Source organism: Monodelphis domestica, chromosome 7, assembly GCF_027887165.1.
Source record: "Monodelphis domestica isolate mMonDom1 chromosome 7, mMonDom1.pri, whole genome shotgun sequence".
Taxonomy (NCBI): domain Eukaryota; kingdom Metazoa; phylum Chordata; class Mammalia; order Didelphimorphia; family Didelphidae; genus Monodelphis; species Monodelphis domestica.
This window is the reverse complement of record NC_077233.1, coordinates 120,771,657-120,795,829: the sequence shown is the minus strand read 5'-3', so window position 1 is coordinate 120,795,829 and position 24,173 is coordinate 120,771,657.

Genomic DNA, 24,173 nt, shown 5'->3' with positions numbered 1-24,173 from the left:
TTTAGTTCTGGGCAGATTGTCGGTTCTATGAGGTTTCCCTGGGTTAAATTGAGTATGCCTCACTGGAACTGGAGTGGAAGCATCGGACCAGGGGGCCACACTCTCCCCCCACTCTCTGGGTCGGGTTGCTTTCCGGAAGTTGCCTTCAGAATAGCTGGCCGTGAGGCTGTTTCGTCGGCCTGCGGGGGATGGGCTGCGGCTTCCTCGAGCTCTGAGGGCAGTGACTTTCACTGGGACTCGGATAGAAGGCCCTGAGGGTTGCTGTTGTTTCCGCTGACCCTGCTCTCTGAGCGGGGCGGGGCTGCGGCTTCCCGGAGCCTTGGACTCTGCGCTCCTACCCCTTAGGTCCGAGTGATCTCGGGTTCTGGCTTTTGAGGGGGGCCGTACCTTAATCATCCAGGAGGATGATTCCCAGGGTCTATGCTGTTGATCGTCTTGAATTTCGGCGCCTTAGGAGCTTATAGTTTGAGATCGGTCGGGAAGGGTTTTCCGGAGATCTGAACTTTAGCTTTCTCTAAGCCGCCATCTTGACCGGAAGTCCATTACTCAAATTTATAAAGTGCTAAACCAATTGTACAAAAAGTCAAGCCATTCTCCAATTGATAAATGTGCAAGGGACATGAATAGGCAATTTTCTGATAAGGAAATCAAAACTATTAATAAGCACATGAAAAAGTGTTCTAAATCACTTATAATCAGAGAAATGCAAATCAAAACAACTCAGAGGTATCACCTCACACCTAGCAGATTGGCTAACATGACAGTGAAGTAAAGTAATGAATGTTGGAGAGGATGTGGTAAAATTGAGATAATAATACATTGCTGATAGAGTTGTGAATTGAGCCAACCACTCTGGCTGGCAATTTGGAACTATGCCCAAAGGGCACTAAAAGACTGCCTGCCCTTTGATCCAGCTATACTGCTGCTGGGTTTATACTGAAATGAGATGATAAGGAAAAAGACTTGTACAAAAATATTTATAGCCAAACTCTTTGTGGTGGCAAAAAAAAAAAAAAAATAGAAAATGAGGGGATGCCCTTTGGCTGGGGAATGGCTGAAAAAAATGATGATATCTGTTGGTGATGGAATACTATTGTGCTGAAAGTAATAATGAACTGGATAAATTCCATGGAAATAAGTAAGCATTTAAAAGATGTATTTAGACAATATCTGAACAATGCTGCTCTTCCATCCTCTGGAAAAATAACTACTCACAGCCACAAAATATTTACTCTTTTATCTTGAATTGTCCTTTCTCCTTTTTGCCCATGTTCTGAAGTCAATCCCTGTACTATTTGGATCATCTTTACTAAATTAAATTTTTGTAAAGGTGGCATTGTTTCTAGAATATATATTTTATAAGATGGCAACCCATCCCTGGCTCCAACCTGGATGCTGAGTTAATTTAGCATTACAACAAATACACTGAACTAGGATTCAAAAAACCCAAGTTCTAAACTTTGTTCTATAAATCAGTTTCTGTGTGATCTCTTACCAATCATTAAAGTTCTCTGGTATTTATTTTCTTCATCTGTAAAATGTCCATCTTTAATTAGATAATCACTAAGGTCATTTTGATCTCAGTGAATCTATGTCTATGGTACAGTGGAAAGAATACTTGCTCTGGAGTCAGAAGACCTGGTTTAAAATCCTGCTTCTAATGTTTATTATCTTTATGAATTTGGGCAATTCACTATACCCGAAATCTGAGTTTCCTCATCTATAAAATGTATGGATTATATGTGATGGTCTCTGAGATTCTTCCCATCTCATGATCTATGATCCAATGATTATAAATCTACCACTGAACTCTCTCAGTTTTATACAAACACACATTCTTCTTAGAATTGTCTTTCATCCTCATCTAAAGTGAATTTGTTGGTGATGCTATCCTTCAAGATTTTTATATTATTACTGTTCTGTACATTGTAGTCCTTTGTTTATCCTACCATTCTCCATAGTTTCCATGAGAGGGTAGCAGTCATTGTTTCTCATTGCTACTCCTCCACTGTCTTATGAAGCAATAATTTTTCTACCATTTGCTAGCATGCAGTATTAGTTGTCACTTCTTATCATTCCTATCCATCACAGTTCCTTTTTGTCACTTAGTGGTATAAATTCTAGAGAAAGCTTTCTTTTATAAAGTTAGATGGGGAAATTCTTCATAGCCTTCTGACTGGAGATTCTTGACCTCCATGCATCTAGATCAAGTATTCAGAAACAACTAAGGTCTGACATACTCCTAAATCCTATCACCTAGGTTGAGCACCTCTTTATTCCATTAGGTTTAAAAATTCAGCAGAGTTTCTAGTATCTATACCCTCCAAATTCAATTCAAGTTCAAGAACTATAGGCATCCAAAGGACTAAACAATTATAGGTATTCAAATTACCTAGAATTATATCTTTTTATCCAGATTTGAAGTAGAAGGGAGATAAATTTTAACACTGCTCTGGAATTACCATACTCAAGAAGGAAGAAAATTCCCAAATGCCATTTCATAGACATATTGAAAAATCAGTATAGTATATACTGATTACCTTTGTTCTAAGCTATTGGGACTAATTCTTATTTTAGGGTACTGAATTAGGATCTACTCTTGATCTCTTATGAAACAGAGTAGGGTACTTATCTTTATAGACTAATTGTTTTTAGGATAAATATAAATTCAAAAGTTAGAATATATGAAAGCACCATAATCGGAAAAGTCCAATAGAGATGCAAGCACCAAGTAAACTGAACTATGAACAATCACATGCCTGCTGGTGCAGCAGCCAGCAAAGATAGCAGTAGCAGGGATATTTAAAGAATTAGGTCATTTGCAGGTTGTGGTTGGATTAGACTGGCAAAAACTTTATTTCCTGGGAGCAAATATACTTGTGTATGAAGCCCAAACCAAACTTGTTAATCCTGGATGACTTGGCAAGAGTGAAATTACATTATCTGGATTTTTGGGATATTTCTCTAAAATGATTGTGCCTCAATCTTTTCTGATATATTGATCTTTAAATAAGCAGATCCAAGTTTCAATAGGCAAGACTGCCATGTCAGTTATGTATGAAGGATTAGAATTAGTTGTGGAGGGTTATGATTTAATTTGTTACAGTTGGAAGGCCAGATTGCATGTAATACTTTTAACACCAGAGTATGTAACCATGTACAAACCCCTAACCTCACCAGAAATACCAGTTAAGTGGACAGCTCCTATCATTATTGCTACCTAGATCCATCTTCATAGGATGAATCAATCAGTAGTTGAGTATTAGCTATGTTCTAATCATTATGATGAGTATTTGGGATAATAATACAAAAGCAAAAGCGTTCCCGTCCTTAAGAAACTCACAGACAGCAATAGACAAACAGAATTGCTCTTTTTATCAAGAGTATACCCAATCTTAAAAATGTTAAAGTGAAACCTAGAGAAGTTAAATCTGCTATTTTTTCCCTAAAGGACATCAAGAAGAGAGTGATAATAAAAAGGAAGCAATTACAGCCTTATAGCTCTGATGTTTTTGAACCTTTGACATCATCACAGCCCATGAGACAAGCATATCCTGCTATGGTCCAGTTAAGTCAAGCAGGGTGAAAATAAAACACATAAGAAGTGGTAGTGTGTTTCTCCACTCTAAGCTTCCTATACTAACCTGCTTTTTGACCTCAATAAGGTGGGTAGAGAGGACCTCACAATAATATAAACAACAACAACCAAAAAAGTTAATGAAAAACTACCACTATAAAATAAAAGAAGAAGGAAGGAACACATTTACATTCCCAGCATATGTATATATGAGTATATGGACATAGACACAAATATATGTGTGTATATGTGCTGATGTGTATAAATTAAAGACTGAACCCTTGAACATTCCAAACCCTCTTTTAATATATATATATATATATATATATATATATATATATATATATATATATATATATATATATATACAGCTATTTTGTTTTACATAACTTCAATATAATGCAGAGTATCCCAAGGCAATCTGGAGACTTGGGTACTGTTACAGAGTTTTCAAACATGAAAAGCAACCTCAGAGGGGATTGAAAATTGAAGCAGAGAAAAGGGGGAAAATATATCTGCATCACATATCACATCTGGAGATGTGAATGTCAGTGGATCATTCTAAGGGGCATCTGCGTGCTTTGATGGCGTGTTCTCCACGGTATTATTAAAGTGGATGCTTCAATAAGGCTACAGCTGGCATTTGGGAACCCCTCCCAGGTCTCTGAAGCATCTTCATATGAGCCCCTTGGAGGACATCTGTCAGGAGGGATAGAATATCTAGGGCTTTCAAATGCACCCCTAGAGCAATACAAAAGTAGTCTAAAGAAACTAAGGTTTGTATTTCCAGATATGTAGCCTGTGCTGAATCTGAGTGACTATCTAATCACAGGCTTACCATTCTAAGGAAGTAAATACCCAGTCCTGGACACATATAGCAAAGCCAGTAAAAGAAATGTGCATGCGTGCATACATATACAGGGTAAAATACATACATACACATATACTTATATATTCAAATATATGATGAATACATATATGTATGCACATGTGCCTGAACATGTGTGTGCCATATTAGTAGAGTTAAGGACTCTAGTTATGTAAGTAATTAATTCTCCTCATGGAGAATGTAAGATAAAAGTACTTTTTAACTTTGAAACCTTGAAAATGCTATGTGTACATGTGAGTTATTGTTTATGTAGTTTCCCTGACTATTCTCCCAGTAGGCCAGCATATCCATGGATCATACAGAATATGAAGGAAAAAAGAGACTTTGTATTACACAAATTATATATTATACATTATAGCTGAATTCTGCTCCATAGCCCAAAAGTTTACTTCAACCATTTCCTCCATGGATAAATAAATTCTTCCCAAAGGCAATAACACGATTGTGGCCAGTCTTATATTTATTGACTATTATTATCTTCTTTCCATCAGCCTAAAATATCCCAACTCATGCTCATGCCTTCTGTAATGCAGAGCTCAGTGATCCCCAAAGCTCTGGGCTCACATGAATAGATTCCAATATTGGGCCCTGATTCCAAGTAATCATTATTCTGTTTGTTTTTTTAATCATTTTTAATCATTCCCCTCTCCCCCTTAGAGTTTACTACAGGAAAATCCCCAAATATAGTTTGTTTCTAGGTTTCTCTGGCTCCAATATATTCAGGGTAAAATAAAATACACACCAGATTTAGGAAAACTTTTCATCCCACAGAAAATGTGAAAAACATGAAGTACACACTAGATACCATGAAAAGATTTTTAAAATATATATATATATATATAAAATACTTCCTATAAAGGAATAAAACTCAAGTTTGTCATCAAAGCAATAATACTCTGGTGAATACTTATATCTCTCACAAAGTCATAAACAGTCACTCTATGACTCATTCTCTACCATACCATCCTTCCAAAAATAGGACAAATTTGGGAATGCTAAACAAACAAAAGAGGCAGCTAGATACCTTAGTGGAGAGAGTGCTGGGACTGGAGTCAGGAAAATTTGAGTTCAAATTCAGCCTCATATATTACCTAATTATGTGACCCTAGACCAGTGATGGTGAACCTTTTAGAGACCAAATGCCCAAACTATAACCCTCATGAGGCATGTGAGTGTTTCACCTTACCTCAAACAGAGGAGGGAGGAAGCATTCCCATTGTGCTGCTGAGTAGAGGGGCAGGTGATGTGAGAAATGTCCTTTGGTGCACGTGGAGAAGGGGAAGAGAGCTTCCCCCTCTGGAATGCATACCATAAGCTTGCCAACATGGCTGTAGGTAAATTACTTAACCTCTGTTTATCTTAATACATTGGATAAAGAAATAACCAACTAACTCCATTATCTTTGTGAAGAAAACTCCATGGATAATATTGGCGTCCTATGATCCACAGAGTTATGAAGAGTCAGACATGTCTAAATGACTAAAGAATGTCAACAAACAAAAATCTGCATTCTGATGGGCTTCTTTTTAACCTCTCTTCTAAGAAATTTATATGGACAAGTAGTCTTATTATGGTCTTATTACAATATTCTGAGGACATGAATTCCCCTGGAAGTGAAACACATGTTGGACCTGTAGATGGGCAAGCCTCTTACCATTTGTCTGAATAATATGTGATGTGATGACTGGGGCAGGTGAAAATTCCTTGCTGATCCCATGGCTTGAGTCATATGGGTCAATTTATTCTTTCTCCAAAAGTTATGATCCTCAAGTATCAGATTATCGAAATGCAATAGAGAATTAACTTTGTCCTCTTAACACTGTCTATTTGGGATATAGACATAGTAGTGGTATTACTGGATAAAAGGTAATTTTGCATTGTTTTACAGCCCTTGTGGCATAATTCCAAATTTCTCTCCAGAATGGTAGGATCAGTTCACAATTCTACCAACAATATATCAGTTTCCCAATTTTGTCACACACTCTCCAACATTTATCATTTTCCTTTACTGTTATATTGGCCAATGTAATAAGTTTGAATTGGTATCTGAGAATTGTTTTAATTTGCCTTTCTCTAATGAAGAGTTATTTAGAACATTTTTATATAATTATGTTTAGTAATTTTGATCTCTTCATCTGAAAACTGTATATTCATATATTTGAACAATTATCAATTGGCAAATGATGTGGATTCTTATAAATTTGACTTAGTTCTTTATATATTTGAAAAACAAGGCATCTTAAAAAATTGTTATAATTTTCCCCAGTTTGTTGCTTCCCTTCTAAACTTAGTTGCATTGGTTTTAACTGTACAAAAGTTTTTTCTTTTCCTCTTAACATTGTGCAGAGAGAAATATCAACACCTTTAGGGGGAAGAAGTATATTCATCAAATATATTCATCACTCTTCAAATCTTACATCAAAACAACTTGATATAGTGAATAGAACATTAGGCTTGAAATCCTGCCTCAATTCATTTACTAGCTGAGTGACTTTGAGCAAGTGATTTCACTTCTTTGGGCCTTAGTTCCTAATTTATGAAATGAGGGGCATAGATGAAAATGCCTTGATAGTACTTTTGTGCCTAAATATATTATTTTATGAGTCTATGAATAGCCATTTCTTTACTCATGAAGGAATTCATCTGCTCTCCTTGTGACTTTGCTGAGCATCCATATCAATTGTGATAGTGAGGAAAATTCTTGCATCATCAATCTGGTTAAGATTTTTTTTTAAAAATACTGGAAATCAGTTAGTGTGTTCCATATTTTGATGTACCATTTAAAGAAGAGAGATTTCATTAATGAATTATGAAGACAAAATTTATTCATATATTTTTACTTTATTTTTTAAACCCTTACCTTCCACCATATAATTAATAATATATGTAGTTCTAAGTCAGAACCATATATATATGGTTCTAAGTCAGAAGAGTAGTTGGGACTAGGCAATGGGGGTTTGCTGGGAGCCATAAAATCCATGCTGTCTGACATGGTCAGAGGTAGAAACCAGGGAATGAACAGCGGCCCCCAGGTAGGATGGAAACACCCACTCAGATCCCCCTGCGTGACTTCTTTTACTATTACTGTCTTATTATTGGAATTGTTGTGATTATTATTCTTACCCAGCCCCAGAAAAAGATAGATGAGAGCAAAATGCCTGCAGGGTTGAAATAGATATCCCACTCTATCTCCCTAAAATATTGCCAAAAGAGTCCACTTACAAAATTAAACCTAAGGATTTCTTTATACCCATTTAGATAAGGGGCCATAGATGGGACCCCTCTAAGTATTAAAAAAAAAAAAGCTCTAGCAAAAGTGTATTTTACACCCCCATACAGGCCAGGGATGACAAGCCTCCATAATTCAATATATTAATTGCCTTTCATGGAGAGGCCAGTATGATTCTGAAACAGAAGGCAAGAATTAAAAAAAAAAAAGAATTATCAAAGAAAACTACCCAAATATACTAGAATAAGAGTATAAGATCCATCAATCTTCTGAGAGAAATCCCAAATGGACATTATAGACAATTTCATAACCTCAAGGAAAAGGGAAAATATATTTCCATCAATCAGAAAGGGAAAATGTAAATAATTTGGAATCATAATCAGGATCACATAAAATCTAGCAGTTTCCACATGAAAGGTTAAGGAGACTTTGAATACAGTATTCCAGAAGGCAAAAGAGCTACAATTATAACCAAGAATCACCTACCAAATAAAACTGAGTATTATCCTTTGAGGGGAAAATGGGTATTTAATTATTCTAGATGAAAAGACTAGAACTAAATAGAAATTTGAATTTGGGATGCAGCCAAAATCAGTACATCAGGGAAAATCTATATCTCTAAACACATAAATCTAGAAAAGGAAGGAATAGCAGATAAATGAATTAGGTATGCAACTAAAAAAATAAAAGAACAAATTACAAATCCCCAATTAAACACCAAATTAGAAATCTTGAATATCAAAGAAGAGTCTAACAAAATTTAAAGCAGAAAACCATTTTACCCAATAATATGCCAATAAATAGTACAATCTAAGTGAAAAGGTAAACGATTACAAAAATATAAATTGCTCAGATTAATAGAAGAGGACATAAAATATTTAAATGGGCCTATCTTAGAAAGAGAAATTGCCTAAGCCATTGATGACCTCTATAAGAAAAAATCAACAGGAGGAACAGATAGGTTCTAAGAAATATTTAAATGATAATTAATTGCAATTCTTTATAAACTATTTGGTAAAACAAGCTAAGAAGGAATTCTACCAAGTTAATTTTATGACAAAATATAAGGCTGCTTTCTAAAACAGATAGAGTAGAAATAGAAAAAGAAAAACACAGAACAATTTTCCTAATTAATAATGGTTTAAACAATTCATGACAAAGACTTTTACTATGACTGGGTGACATTTATACAAAGAATGTACAGAATAAGCTTTTTTACAAAATAAAACTGATTCTTATTTAAAAGCACTACGAAACACAGAAACAAATGCAGTTTTCTTTTAAAAAATAGCATCTACCTAAAAACATCAACAAGCATTATTTGTAAAAGGAATAATTAGAAGTTTTCCCAGTATGATCGAGGGTGAAGTAAAGATGTCTATTGTTACCATTTTTATTCAGTCCTGTACTAGAAATACTGGTTGTAATAATGAGAAGAAAAGGAAATAAAAAAATAGAAAAGGCAATGAGAAAAAAATGATCACTCTTTGTAGACTATATGATACTATACTTTGAGAATTCTAGCAAGTCATCTAAAATTTTTTATTGAAATAATTAACAATTTTAGTGAAGTTGCAGGATATAAACTGAATCCACAGAAATTATCACCATTTCTATAGGTCAACCACAAAATCCAGCAGGATGAGATTTTTTAAATTCCATTTAAAATAACCATAGATGATATTTAACACTTGGGACTCTACCTTCCAAGACAAATCATGGAACTATATAAACATAATTGCTAAAGCTTTTTCACACATAAGTCATATATAAAAAATTAGAGCAATATTAATTAATCATTATTAGGCCAAGCCAATATAATAAAAATGACAAACCTACCTAATTGTATTTATTCAATGCCATACCAATCATATTACCAAAAATCATTGTATAGATCTACAAAAATAACAAAATTCTTCTAGAAGAACAAAAAGTCAAGAATATCATGGGAATCAATGAAAAAATGTGAAGGAAGGTGGCCTTGTAATACCTAATAAAGGTTTCATTCTTAAATAAATAGAGAACTGAATCAAATATATAGGGATATATCTCATTCCTCAATTTCTCAATGCTCAAAGAGTTATGAAGAGGTAATTTTCAAAAGAATAAATAAAATCTGTTGTCATGAGAAAAGTCTAAATCACATTTTATTAGAGAAATGTAAATTAAAACAACTGAATTACCACCTCATATCTATCAAATTGGCTAATATAACAAAAAATGACAAAACAGATATTAGTGATGTCAAAAACTAAGGCACTAATGCCCTTTTGGTAGAGTTGTGAAGTGATCCAGCCATGTTGGAGAGATATTTGGAACAATGCCCAGGGAACTATGAAACTGAGCGTACCCTTTGACCTACAATACCATTACTAATTCTGAGCCCCAAAAAGAGCAACAGAAAAAAAATGAGACTTATGTGTTCAAAACTATTCATAGCAGCTCCTTTTGTGGTGGCAAAGAATTGGAAATTGAAGGGATGCATATTACTTAGGGAATGGATAAACAAGTTGTGGTATATTATCCTCATGGACTACTATTGTTTTATAAGAAATGACAAGTGATATACCTTCAGAAAAACCCAGGAAGACTTACATGACCTCATGCAAAATTAAGTGAGCAGAAATTGGGGAACATTACACACAGGAACAGCAATATTGTATGAAGGTCAATTGTGACTGATTTAGCTATTCTCTTTAATAAAATGATCCAAGAAAATTCTAAAGGATTTATGAAGAAAAATGTTATCTGCCACCAGAGAAAGAACTGATGGAGTTTTCATAAAGATCAAAGCATGTTTTTAAAATATTTTTACTCTTCTTATTTTTCCCCTGGGGGTAGTGATAGGATTCTGTGTTTTATAGAAAGGAAAATATGGAAATATTTTGCATGATTACACATATATAATCTATACAAGATTGCTTGTCTCCTCAAGAAGGTTTCAGGAGATGGTGGTAGAGAATTTGGAACTCTATTTTAAAATGAATATTATTTTTACAGTTAATTAAAAATATTGATAACTGTTAAAAATACACTAAGACTTTTGGATACACCATATTTTTCTGATGTCTTATGTATGTGTGTTTACACAAACAGGACAGATTTCCTTGTCTTAAACTGCCTTGGGTCTCTATTTCTGAACAAGTGGGTGGGTAGGGAGTGAGTCAGGCAATTTATTTTTTCAGGAACAGTAAAACTAATAATAGTAGTAACTACATGAATATAGGTTATTGAGATTTACAAAATCTTTTATGTATGTTATTCTAGATTAGAGTAATGAGTTGTTAATCAGATTTTTCATATGAATTAAGCTTTACTTCATAAGCTAAGATATATGTGCCAGTCATGGAAGGGGCAATCTTACTGCTTTGTTTTAGTGATCCTGGAATTTTATGGAATAGTTATATCCACATGAACCTCAGAATTTCTTTTTATACCAACTTGGAGGATGTATCACCTTCTCTTTTAGCAGTTGTCTTTTTTAAATTTGTGTCTAATCTCCAATAATATATGTCCTGCCAAGATTAACCTGATGGTTTTGACCTTAGGGTTAATCTATCTGCCTCATTACTGAAATAGAGAGCTGTGAATAGAAGTTTCTTTAAGCTAATTAAAAGTTGTCTAGGAAGATTCCTACAACTTTGCAGATGCATAAATTATAAAGGAAGAAAATTCCACTATAATGAAAGAAATTATTAATGTACTTTTGAGATATAATACAAATAAATTCGTTTCTTGCTTTTAAAAAAATCTTGTTTTTTTCTCTATGTTCCAGGTATTCATGGTAAGAAATTATCTGAGAGTACTTTGTTGGGTCAGTGGATTGAGAGCCAGGCTTAAAGAAAGGAGGTCCTAGGTTCAAATCTTACCTCAGACACTTCCTAGCTGTGTGACCCAGGGCAAATCACTTAACTCCCATTGCTTAGCCCTTACCACTCTTCTGCTTGAAACCAAAATATACTATTGATTCCAAGACAGAAGATGAGGGTTAAACAAAAATAAATAAATAAATAAATAAAAATAAATCAACTAAAAATATTGAGGATAAGTAGCCATATCTCACTTCTGGTTAAGACGATAGCCCTGGGTTTCTTTACACAACACCCAAACCAACATGCACATTCAATCTTGATGAAATTGTCTTATTTTGGGGTAGATAAATAGACAAAATGAAAAATTCAAGGAGTTTACATTCTCCTGGGGAGATATTGAATCTGGATAATATTATACTCCCAAACTGTGTACATTATTTATTAACTTTTTGTTGACTGACTCCTGGAAGGATTTGAGGTGGCAAATGGAAGGTCAAATAAATGCAATGAAAAGAGCCCTGGATTTGACACCATGGGTTGTACCTACTTATGCCATTCTGGGGGTCTACTCCTTTCTCCATGTGCTTCATTTATCTCCTCTAAAAATAACTTTATTTTCTAGATGATCAATTAATGATCATAAATGTCTTTTCCAGATCTAAATTCTGTCATACTATGAAAATAGGACTTCCCAAAACAATCAAGCTAAACATTAGTTGAAAGACACAGATAAATAGATACAATATATACGTGGAATGATAGACAGTGCTTCCCTGAGTCGTTTGTCCCAGATCCAACAAGAGGACCTTAATTTAGCTCTGTTCCTGGGAAGTAAGCAAATATAACATTGAGTTATATAATCATCTGATTTTTAAAAGCAACAACAACCAAAGAGCTATATTACACACACACACACACACACACACACACACACACTTCTGGTACTTTTCTATGAAAAATACAGTACAAGGTGAATTAATACTTTATGAAGATGATATTCCTCCAAACAGTGTCCCAGATATGAAAAAAGTTTCATTGTAAAATAATATTATTTTGAAATAATAGTTTCCCCTATTATATGTAAAAACATTTTTACATTTTTAAAAACCCCTCTCTTCCTTCCCTTCTCCCTGAGGTGGTAAATAATCTGAGGGATACTAGATGTTCAATCATGTAAAACAGTTCCCATGTCAGTCATTTTGTGAAAGAAGTGTCAAATAAATAAAAAAAAGAAAGAAAATTAATTACAATGTGTTTCAGTTTGCTCTCAGACTTCATCAGTTCTCTCTTGGAGGGCAGATGGAATTCATCATCATGAGGTCTGGGATTGCCTTGAGTCATTTCATTGCTGAGAATAAGTGGGTCATTCACAGTTGTTCCTCAAGAAATATCACTGTCACTGTATATAATGTCCTTCTGGTCCTACTCACTTTCCTTGGCATCAGTTAATGTAAAACTTTGTGGACTTTTCTGAAATCATCCTGCTTCTCATTTATTATAGGATCAGAGTATTCTATCACTATTATATATAGCAACTTGTCCAGTCATTTTCCAATTGATGGACAACTTCTCAATTTCTATTTCTTTGATATGAGCAAAAGAGCTGCAATACATATTTTTGTACAGTTAGATTTTTTTTCCATTTTTTCAATCTCTTTGTTATACATGTAGAATATCACCTTGTAAAGAGTTTTGTCTTTCATTCAGATCTAGGCATTTTCTCTGGTTGTCTCCCATATCTACAATACTTTCTCTCCTCTGCTCTAATTACTAACCTCCCTAGATTTATTTGTCTCAACTAAAATCTTATCTTTACTGAATGATTCTCCCAATCCCTCTTCATTCTAAAGCCATTTCTGCATTAATTAATTTCTATATAATCTGTACATATATATACATATATATTTGTTTGCATATTTTCTCCTCTATTATATTCTCAACTTTTGCTTCTTTTCAGATTCCCATTACTTAGCATAGTTCCTGTCACATAGTAAGGATTTAATAAATATTTATTAATTGATTGGTTGATTCTTTCCTTACATTGTTTCTAAGAAATGTTCAGGCTATAAAATGAAGGCTCAGGGAGATTTTCACATTTCTGACTTTCTTCTTTTCTCCTGACTTTTCTCAACTTACATATAAATAATGATTTAGACATCTATTTTTCACTTTTTTCTTTCCCAGTCTTCTGTCATAGGCACAATGTAAATAGGAATTGCCTTAAAGTCAAATTGTGCTCTATATAATATTTTTGTAAAATTCTTATTAATTTATATTTTCAACAAATTTGATCTGATCCTTACTATATTCACCAGAAGATGTTATAGTGTTAGTTAGAGGAGAAAAAAAAAATTACCATAAAAACCCAAACAAATATGTGGCAGAAGTAACAAAGATAAATAAAACAAAGAAAAATATCCATAAATTATTCTATCCATGCCAGAACTCCATAAAAAAGATGATTAGTATCCTATAGAAAGTCAGAATGAAGAGAAGGCAGTGCAGGTGAAAGACAAAAGACATAAGCAGCTGAATCTCATGGTAGAAGAGAGGGTTAAACAAATACCCAGGTAAACTGTTCCTGGGATGTTAGCTAGGCAACTCATGCTGAAATGAGAACTAAAACCACTTTACCTTAAAATCACAGGTGAAAAGGTTTGATCCATTCTCAGCCTGTTCATGCCCAAACCAAAACTAAGAAGAAAGTTTTTAAGAGGCTTGCATACACAATATCAATGCCAAAACGCAAGTGAAGCTGTGAATTTCAAAACTACTCAATCCTGTCCAAACCATTCTTTAGAGGATGGGATTTGGCTATTTCCTGATCAATAACAATGGAGATACTTGGAATGACAGAATCAGGTCTTGGAAACTACAATCTCCAACCTACTCAGGGTAACAGGATTTAGGAAGGGCTGCAGCAAAGCTCAAGATTTAATTATTTGAGAATATGACCTTCAACAGACATATGCAAAGGGAACAGACCTCTGGGCGGTCCTGGGTCAAGCTAGAGCCACCATTGGCACAGGGGAGACACAGGAAGTGAGGTATAGGACAGCTGAGGAGTTGGGGACTTCCTGTGTGGAGGAAAGGAGGTTGTTGGAGCCTGGTGCTTAGAGTGGAGGCCCTCAGACTGTTTCTCCATTTTGGTCACGTGAGTGACAGGGACTGATCTCTTTTCTTTGCCTTGGCTATCCAAGGTCTTGGGCCTTTGGCCCAGCCTAAGCAGAGTGGGTATTTAAGCCCTATTCCCTTCTCTCCCCTTCTCTCTCTCTCTCTCTCTCTCTCTCTCTCTCTCTCTCTCTCTCTCTCTCTCTCTCTCTCTCTCTCTCTCTCTCTCTCTCTCTCTCTCCTCTCTCTAATACCTTTCTTTCTCCTGTTAGTAATTAAAAACTCCATAAAAGGTTGACTGCTGACTTGAGTTTTCATTTAGGAATTACATAGCTGAATTCCTGGGTGACCTTAAATTAATATATATCAGTCTTTTAATGTGATTTCCATATCACAAAGCCACCAAGACAAGTGAAACTAAGCCTAAGCTTTCCTGAAGAAAGTAAAATCTATTCTTTGCCACAACATGCAAATCTAATCAGTCTTTCTAATTTCTCTCCCAATGTACTTACTACACTACCTAACTTTTTCTCTTTACTTCCCCTTTTTCACATGAAGAGGGAGGCAAAGTACAAGAGGAAAAGTATGAGAAGGAAAGAGAAGAAAATTCACAATTGAATCATAACTATTCATTTGAATGCACATACTCCAACAAAATGAAAGATGATAGAAGAATTCATTAGGAAAAGCAATGAAAATAAACTGCTCACAAAAAAGTTAAAAAAAAAACCATATAAAACATGAATGTTTTCACAGTCCACAATTAATAGGAAATAAAAATCCCTATTTATTCTTTAAATGAACTCCAGATATTAATAGTAGCAATAGTAATTTCATACAAGCAACAGACATTAAAAGAACAAACTACAAAAGCATAGTCTGCTTAAAGGCACAATTGATAATGAATGAGTATTACATAATATTGTTTCATACTATATTAAAATATCTATCTGCCTACACACATAACAACAACAATAAACAATATATCACCTAAATGTTTAAAAGAAATGTTAATTGAATCTTTGGAACAAATAGAAAAATTATGAAACTAGAACAGAAATGTATCCCTTTCAGGCTTATGCAAATAAAAAAAGAACTAAATTAAAGATATCAGTAAAACTATAGATGTGAACTTTAGATTTATTCCACCCTGCTTAGTCTAACAAAACAGGAATGTCTACACCCCTACTTAAGGATTAAGTATTGAGAAGGATGGCCTGTGATAGACATGTGCTAGAAAATGACAAATCAGAAACAAATGACAGACCCCTGGGCTGCCCTAAGTCAAGCTTAAGCTATCATTGGTACATGTGAAATGCACGAAAGTGTTGTAAAAATGGTCTATATATTTGGTGTCACTTCTTCTCTCCACTCTTTTTTCACAGAGAGGTGGCTCTGGCAGCAGTGTGCTGAGAGTCTTGGCATCTTGGTGTGGCGGCAGCTATTGTCCGGGTTTGGTGGACTACACTACTGGGGAAGCTTAGTAGCCTAGTTCAGGTGAGGCATCTTCTTTGAGCTCTCTTGGAGTTTAGGCTGATTCTTTTCTCCTTTACCTTCCAAAACACTTTCCTCTTAGGAAAACCTCTAATCTTCTGAAAATACCTCATGGTGGAGGTCTTTGAACTCCCCCTGGCACAGGCCCTCTTTTCTCCTTAATTCCCTTCCTCTATATTAATTAAACCACCATAAATTTCTGAAGTGACTTGAGTATTTTATTTGGGATTTTCCCTGGCAACCAAGTTAATTTAGATTAAGTCACAACCGTAAAATTTTCCCTTAAATAGAAAAGGTAGTTATAGTATACTTTCAGAAGTTAATAAATGTGAACAGAAATTATATTTTATATTTAACTCAGTTGGCCACAGAATCTTTATAAAAATTGACCATACAGTGATGTATGAGACTTCATAAATTAAGAAAAAAATATTAAATATGTCCCCTATTAACCATGATACAATAAAATTATAATCAATTTTTAATGCAACTCATCTGAAAAAATATTTAAGTTAATCAGAAGCTAAATAATTTAGTACTAAAGGATTGGTGCGGAAAAGAATAAATCATAATGAATATATACTTTTATTAAATAAATACACAACAAACTACTAATTTTTTTGAGATACTATTAAAATATACCTAAGGTGACTTAAAAATTAATAAAAGAGAAATAACAAATTCGTAATTTGAATATTAAATTGAAAAGTTAGAAAAACATATTTGCCTACCTATATACTGGTAAAAAATATTATTTCAGTTGATTTTACTGACCAATGAATTCTCTGAGAATTCAACTCCTTATGATGCAAAATATTTTTAGAACTTTTATTTTCAAATAATTTAAATTTCTATGATCCATGTGAGATCTGGATATTGCTTAGTACTTAAAGAAAGTAGGTCTGTGATGTCAGAATTTTGAAGGATTTTTTTGGGGGTGGAGGGACTGAAATACCCTTTTTTCTTTCTGAGTAATTAGGTTCATTAGGTGGGCATAGAGTCATTAGAAACAATATCTCTTTATTATGTGAGCATATTCCAATGTGTCCCCCAAATAGCATATAAAAGATAGGAATATCAGAATGCAGGAAATGGTAATGTGTACCAGTGTGAGAAAAAAACATATTTGGCTTGGAAGGCAAGGGACAGAATGCAAGAGAAGAATTTGGAATTCTGTTGGGAGAGTTCTAGCACAGTTAACTGCCTGCCAGGAGGGGGAGGGAGAGAGAGGATTGAGAAGGTCACTGCTCTCGCTCTCTGCTACAGATCTCTAACCTCCTACTTTGAGTCCTCTGTCCCTGTGAGCTTCAGCCAACAATTCCTTCATCCCAGAGACATGTTTGAACTCCCGTGAAGACTACAAAATACCATCTTGATACTTTCAGTGTGCTGCTTTACCTCTGCTGTCATCAACCTGAACTTTTGGTGACCTGACCTGTCTGGTCACTAGTTCCTTATCCAAGAACTAGATTTGTACTTCATTAAATACTTTTTGTTGGTGAGCACAGCCTAGGCAGTTAGATAGAAAGGTTGAAATAGAGATAGAGGAAGATAGAGTAGCTCCAGCTTTGTTGGAGGCTGAAGAAACCCCTGTGGGTCAGAGGGATCTGGGACAGATAGATTTTAAAAGATTAGGGAAATTCCTAGCCCACCATGCTTCCCAAACTCCTATTTATCAACTTTAATAAATCAACTATTGTTTAAGAGAAGAAGTCAGATAGCCTTTGTTAGAGCTCTAGGCCTGAGGGTAGCCACATTGCCCTTGCAACAGGAAGAAGCAGCTAAAACAACTTGATACTCTACAAACCTTTCATAAGGGTTAAATTACCATCTTACACATGAAGAGATAAATAATCTAATGGTTATTAAAACAATATCATGTCAAGTGCCTAGGAGTGTTGGGCATATATCTGTTTTCAATAAATGGTTGCTAATTGTAGTGATTACTATTTTCAGTGCATACCAAGGGTCAGTAGATTTTTTGACTTTTCTTTATACTCTTCTCTTCAAAGCAGTTGTTTCCTTTGCCAAATATTTGATAATTTCAATAAAATAATGCTTATATTCTTTCTTTTAGCATTAGATATCTTTAGATTCTCAAAACCTATATTAATGAAGGCTAATATCTATAAGCAATTAAGAAAAAAGCTTTGATTATGACTCTAGCAACCAACTCTGTATCTTCAATCACACGACAAATATAACTTTGATTGAATAAGCTCACTATTAGAGACAAAACTCCCAGGTGATGATTTTTTTTTTGATTCAGCAACTCATAAAGCCTGAGTTTAAGAACTTCTGTAATGTAAATTGTACCCATTGTGCTGAAATCATCTCCCATTCTTCAACTTATAGGTAAAGGAAGTAGGTAACAAACCTTAACTTGTAAGTAAGTAAAACAAATTTTCAGGGAAGTTAAATTACTTAGCCAAGGCTAAATAAATATAAGAATCTAAGGCAATATTTTAAAAGAAGTTCTGGAATTAAAGTATTTTCCTGAAGTCATTAAGGAGTCAAATTATTTCATAAAACTTTAAAACTTACTTTTGCTTCTTTTTACCATATATTTTATGATGGTAAGAAAACTGATTTGTTAAATACAATTTGAGAATAAAGCATTAATAATACTAATATTTATTGCTATTAATATTATAGTATTAATGAATATATGAATATCATAATATTATTACATCACTACAAAATTTTATTAAATATGTGTTTAGAAACATTTCCTTCTATAGAAGTTGTAGGTGTGTTTATGAAAGTCAGTCAGATCTTTTACTTGACTATTCAAATATTTCTACATTGAAGTGGGGCCTATGTGTTAGAAAATTCATTGTTTCTGCTCCAAATTACTTTTGATTAGATAAATGAACATTAAAACATCTCTGAGGTACCACCTCATACCTATTAGATTAACTAGAAAAAGAACATGCTAAATGGTGGAATGGCTGATCCAACCATTTCAGAGAGCAATTTTGCACAATGGTCAAAGGACTCTAAAATTGTACATACGCCCCTTTTATTTTATCAGTACCATTACTAAGTCTGTATCCCAATGATACAAGTCACTTACCATTTTTGGACTTGAAATTTCTTCATGATTACATATTGTAGAGAAAGTGCTACCCTTCACTTGACTATGATTTTCTTGAGAGTATAGATGACTTTTTTTGACTTTTATCTCTATTCCAAATGCTTAGCAGGGTGATCTATGAAATAGTAAATATTTTGAAAATACTCACAAACTTCACTTGACCTTCATTTATAGAGGGTGCTTTTTCATCAAAGGATTGATCTACATTTAATGAAATAACTGATCTAGTCACTATCACTATCTCTAATCAAAATAACAATGATAACATTACCAGGGCCAACAACAAAACAAAAATTAACAGGGACAATTAAAATTATTAAAAAGATTGTTTCTACTATGGATTATGCTATGTAGTTGAGAATAATGGAACACCATAATATTGGAAGAATCTAAATTTTAAATCCCACAAAGGAAAAAGAAAAGATGAACAGAGTGTAAATAGAATCAAATGTTCTACCCATAAAAATTTGTTCACTACAAATGATATGCAAGACATTTCAGATGAGTACAATTGAAAAATGATTGGATAGATTGTCTCAGTACTGATTTTCAAAAAAAGTTTAAAAATGGAAGGAAGACTTTCAATATATTGCCTAAACACTGTATGTAACATTAATGGAAAGACATGAATAAGAATTAGACTTTATGTGAGTATAAATGAATTGTGTTGTAAACCAATAGAGATAGTAAACTCATCAAAAAGAACAAAAATCTTTGGTATTACTTAAGAATCAATAGTAATTATTCTTACAATACCAAGAGGATATTAGAAAGATAAGTTTTAATCTATAAGGTTTATGTCATTTTACATATTTGTTCCTGATTGCTTGTGCCTAATTTTATTTTGGAAAATTTTAATCTTCTTATTCAAGTCATTTTCCTAGATGTTTGGAATAGTGCTACTATTAAATCATCTGCAATAGAAATCCCTGGAGATGATTTATTTCAGGGAGAAGTAAATCATCTTGGGTTTCCTGAAACTTTAACTTTAAGGTAAAAGACATAAAACATCATTATTAGTAATTGTTCTAAAAGGAGTTGCTGGGATATTTCCCATTTTGTTTTTACAGAATGTGTTTTGCAATCATTTTTAAAAGCCTTTGCTTATGTACGAAAATACTTTCATCTAAACCAACTCAGCTTTTTTCTTATTAAATTTTAAAGAATGTATTTTAGAAGTACATTTTCATTTTTTCTAAACTCTAAATATCAATAACATAAAAATGAACAGGCTTGCCCAACTCCTGTGGGAAATTTCTTATGTAGTAGATCAATGAAGATTCTAACTAAGCTCCTAAGAAAAGAAAAATCTTATACCTGCTAAAGGATCTGCATTTCAACAGCGTTTTAAAAATATGTTTACTCAATTTTTGGGAAAAAATAAAAATAAAAATACCAAGTACTCAAGTTTTACCTTTCATTTTCTAAAAAAAAGGGGTATTTTCCTTTAATAAATCTGCACTTTTGTAGGTAGTATATGTTTTACACATTTTTTTAAAATTTGCTGTATGTGGAATAAAAACCACTGGGTAAAAACCAAAATCCTCAAGAGTATCTTTAAAATTCTATTGAATAATGTATTCCATCACATGTTTTACTTTCCAAGGTTGAATGGAAATAGAAAATGACCTAAGAAATGGGAAACTAGGTCAGCTGAGGTTTGGGGTGAATACAATCTTTCAGAAAATTGACATGACAAAAGGAAGACATCACAATACAGGATCAGGAATTCTTTCTTAGCTGCTACTTCACAAAGCATCACCAGGTCATGGCCATCTGGGGACACATAGCTTCTGTTATAGATATAGACATTTTCTCATCACTGAAGGACCAAAAGCAGAAGCTGAATGATCTCTTACTGGAAATGTAATAGAATTGAAACTGGCTCAGGTTATATCAGGTTATATATGGTAGGTTATATCAATTAACTTGGAAGGTCCCTCTCACTTTTGAGGTTCTGCATAATGTTGGAAAGTCAAATTATTTAAGAATATTTACTTTCAACTCCAGTATGTTTCCACCATAAAAAGAATCTGGAAGTATCAATAGATTATTAATGCCAAAATACATATTAGCTATTGAATGGTTGAGAAACACTATGTCAAATTGAAATAATTTTCTGCCCTATAGAACTTTAGCTTTTTGTTTTGATAACAGAACTTCAGATAAAACATCAACTGAAAGAATCTTCAATTTAATATATCTAAAATTTCATTGCAAATGCCAGAGTTTCCAGGTTCTCAAACAAAACAAAACCATTCAAATGGGCAAAAACAATGAGTAGGTAGTAAAAGATAACTCATGTTGTGGGGAACCCCAGAGAAAATCACATATGGAGCAAGTAGGAAAAAATATACATACACACAAGTAAATATTATGTGCTAAAGAATAAAGATTTACATGCAAGAAAAATGGTGAGAAAATATGAGCACGTTATATTGCAGGTATAAAGGATGGGGAATGTTTTTTCAATAGAATCTATGATTTCTAAGCATTTCAGCTAAGAAGATTAGAACTATATAGATTATGGCAGACAAAAAAAGAAACAAGAAAATTTCGATGTTTAAATGAGTATGAAAAACTAGAATGGACTAAAGACTGACTAAGCATTTGTATCCTGAAAGTTAGATAAGAGACCTTACAAAATTTCTTCTAAATGTTACCATTTTTAATGTTTCATGGAGAGAATAAGGAAAGACAAACTAGAACTCTGGTGTTTTATTTGATTTGTTTTGATCTATTGTTTTGTTTATTTTTAGGGACCTGCAATTTTTTTCTCTGGTATATAAAATTACCAAGTAAGGAAATCCTCTCTAAAGATGAAGGTTGGTAACTTCTGTATAATTTACACTTTTTAGAAAGCTACCAAGAGCATTAAAAGCTTACAGTGTTGCTCTAGGGTCAAAAAACTGATATATTTTATAGGCATAGCCTGAACCCTGTCTTCATTCATTATTTTTTGTAAGGAAAAGGACAAAGGAAGAGGAGAAAACAAAGAATTTATCCTAAGGATAAAATTGTAAGAAATATGTTCTTTCTTATAATTAGGACAATTCAGGAGATAATATAATAGACTTAGGGAAGTGGGGCAAGGGTGGGTGTGTGTGGAAGTGGGAGGTGTACACACTGATGTTACTTAAACCAGGAAGAGGAAAGTGAGGGGGAAAGTATAGTGTAGAAATAAAATAAAGAGGAAACTAAAATTTGCCAAGGAGATAAAGAGGATAAAAAGCAGTGATTGAAGTATAAGGAAAATGGAATAAGCATTTAAATAGCTTCTACTATGTGGCAGGCACTGTGCTAAGTAAGCCCTTAAAGTTGAGGATAGAGTAAACACAGTAAAAACAAACTTCAGCATTGTAGGGTTAATTTCACAAGGGAAAGAGAACAAAAATAAAGAGATACTGAGATTCCAATGATTATATTCTTAACTAGTAGAAAAATGAAAAAAATGGTTAAATTATTCCAATTGCACATAATTAATGTTGATTTAATTTACCTCTCTAAATTGCATTTATTTTTTCTTTAAAAAAAAAAGGCTGTGGAAGACTTAAAATAAAATGTTATGGAATAAAAAATCTAATAATTAGAATAGTGAATGTGAATGTGATGGATCCAAACATAAAATGGAATATGGTGGTGTATGGATTGGAAATTGAGGGGACCTTGGAAATTCCACAGTTCACCTTCTTTAATCACCATTAAACAATATGATCAGGGAAGTCCATCATTTAGAATATAATGTTTTATTGAGAGAGAGAGAAATTTGGTTGCACTGGTTCGAATCATTAACCTAAGACAAATGCCTCCAAAGATTTAGAGCAGGGGTCCCCAAACTATAACCTATGGGCCACATGTGGCCTCCTGAGGCCATTTATCAGGCCCACACACACGCACTTCCGGAAAGGGCACTTCTTTCATTGGTGGTCAATGAGAGAAGCACCTGGAGCACTGTATGTGGTGGTGCTGCAAAGCATGGCATCACTCATGTACAGTACTACTTTCGGTGACATAATCCTTTGCATGACACCTTGTTCTGAGAGTAACTGAAGGTACCGCTAAAAGAATTATGTGGCTACACAATGGAAGACATCAGCATGGTGAGTGCTGACTTGGGGGAGGGGATTCCATAGCTGTGTATACTGATGCCCAGTTTAGTGGTGGCAGTGATGGACCTGTACAAGGTGTTACAGGCCCATCACAGCCAGCGCTGCAGCCTCCACTATCCCAGACAGTGGTATACAATGTCACAGACCCAGTGCCTCTTCCAGTGCTGTATACAGCATCGGATAGGAGTGATCTGGCCTATGACATCAGTGGTGGGCCTCTACTATGAGAAGCTCACTACTGCCTCTGGATGTTTTATAAGACATACCCTGTTTTGGGGGGTCAAATTAATAGAAGAGAGTTTCTTATTTTGGGGGAAACACAGTAGTACAATGGCCCCCACACTCCCCCAGATGCACGACATAATGGCCATCTGGGGGAGTGTGGTTGCCATTGTACTATGTGGGGGAAGTGAGGCATGTGTTTTTCATATTATGGTCTATAATTACAGATCCATAAATATGGACCACAAGAGGACACACCCTAGTGTCGTGCCTTCTTTTTTCCTGCTGTGGAATCTGATCGCATGGGTAAGACCCATGCGATCAGATTCCTGTGTGAGTTCACAGATCACAGTGCGTTTCACACAGGGTAGTGTAAACTGGAAAGGTGGTAGAGTAACCAGCTCTATAATCGTGCTGGTTCCCACACCACACCAATGTGAGCCTGAGGTTAAAGTAGAGTTCCTATGGCCACTGGTGAGGCTGAAATGATGTGCACAGGGAAGGCTGCATTGAAGGACACAGGTCAGAATGCATTGATGGGCAGTGTGGTCTGTATGCCTCTGTGTGGGCAAAATTATTGTTGGTATATTGTTTTTGTAGGACTGTGTGTGTGTGTATATATATATATATATA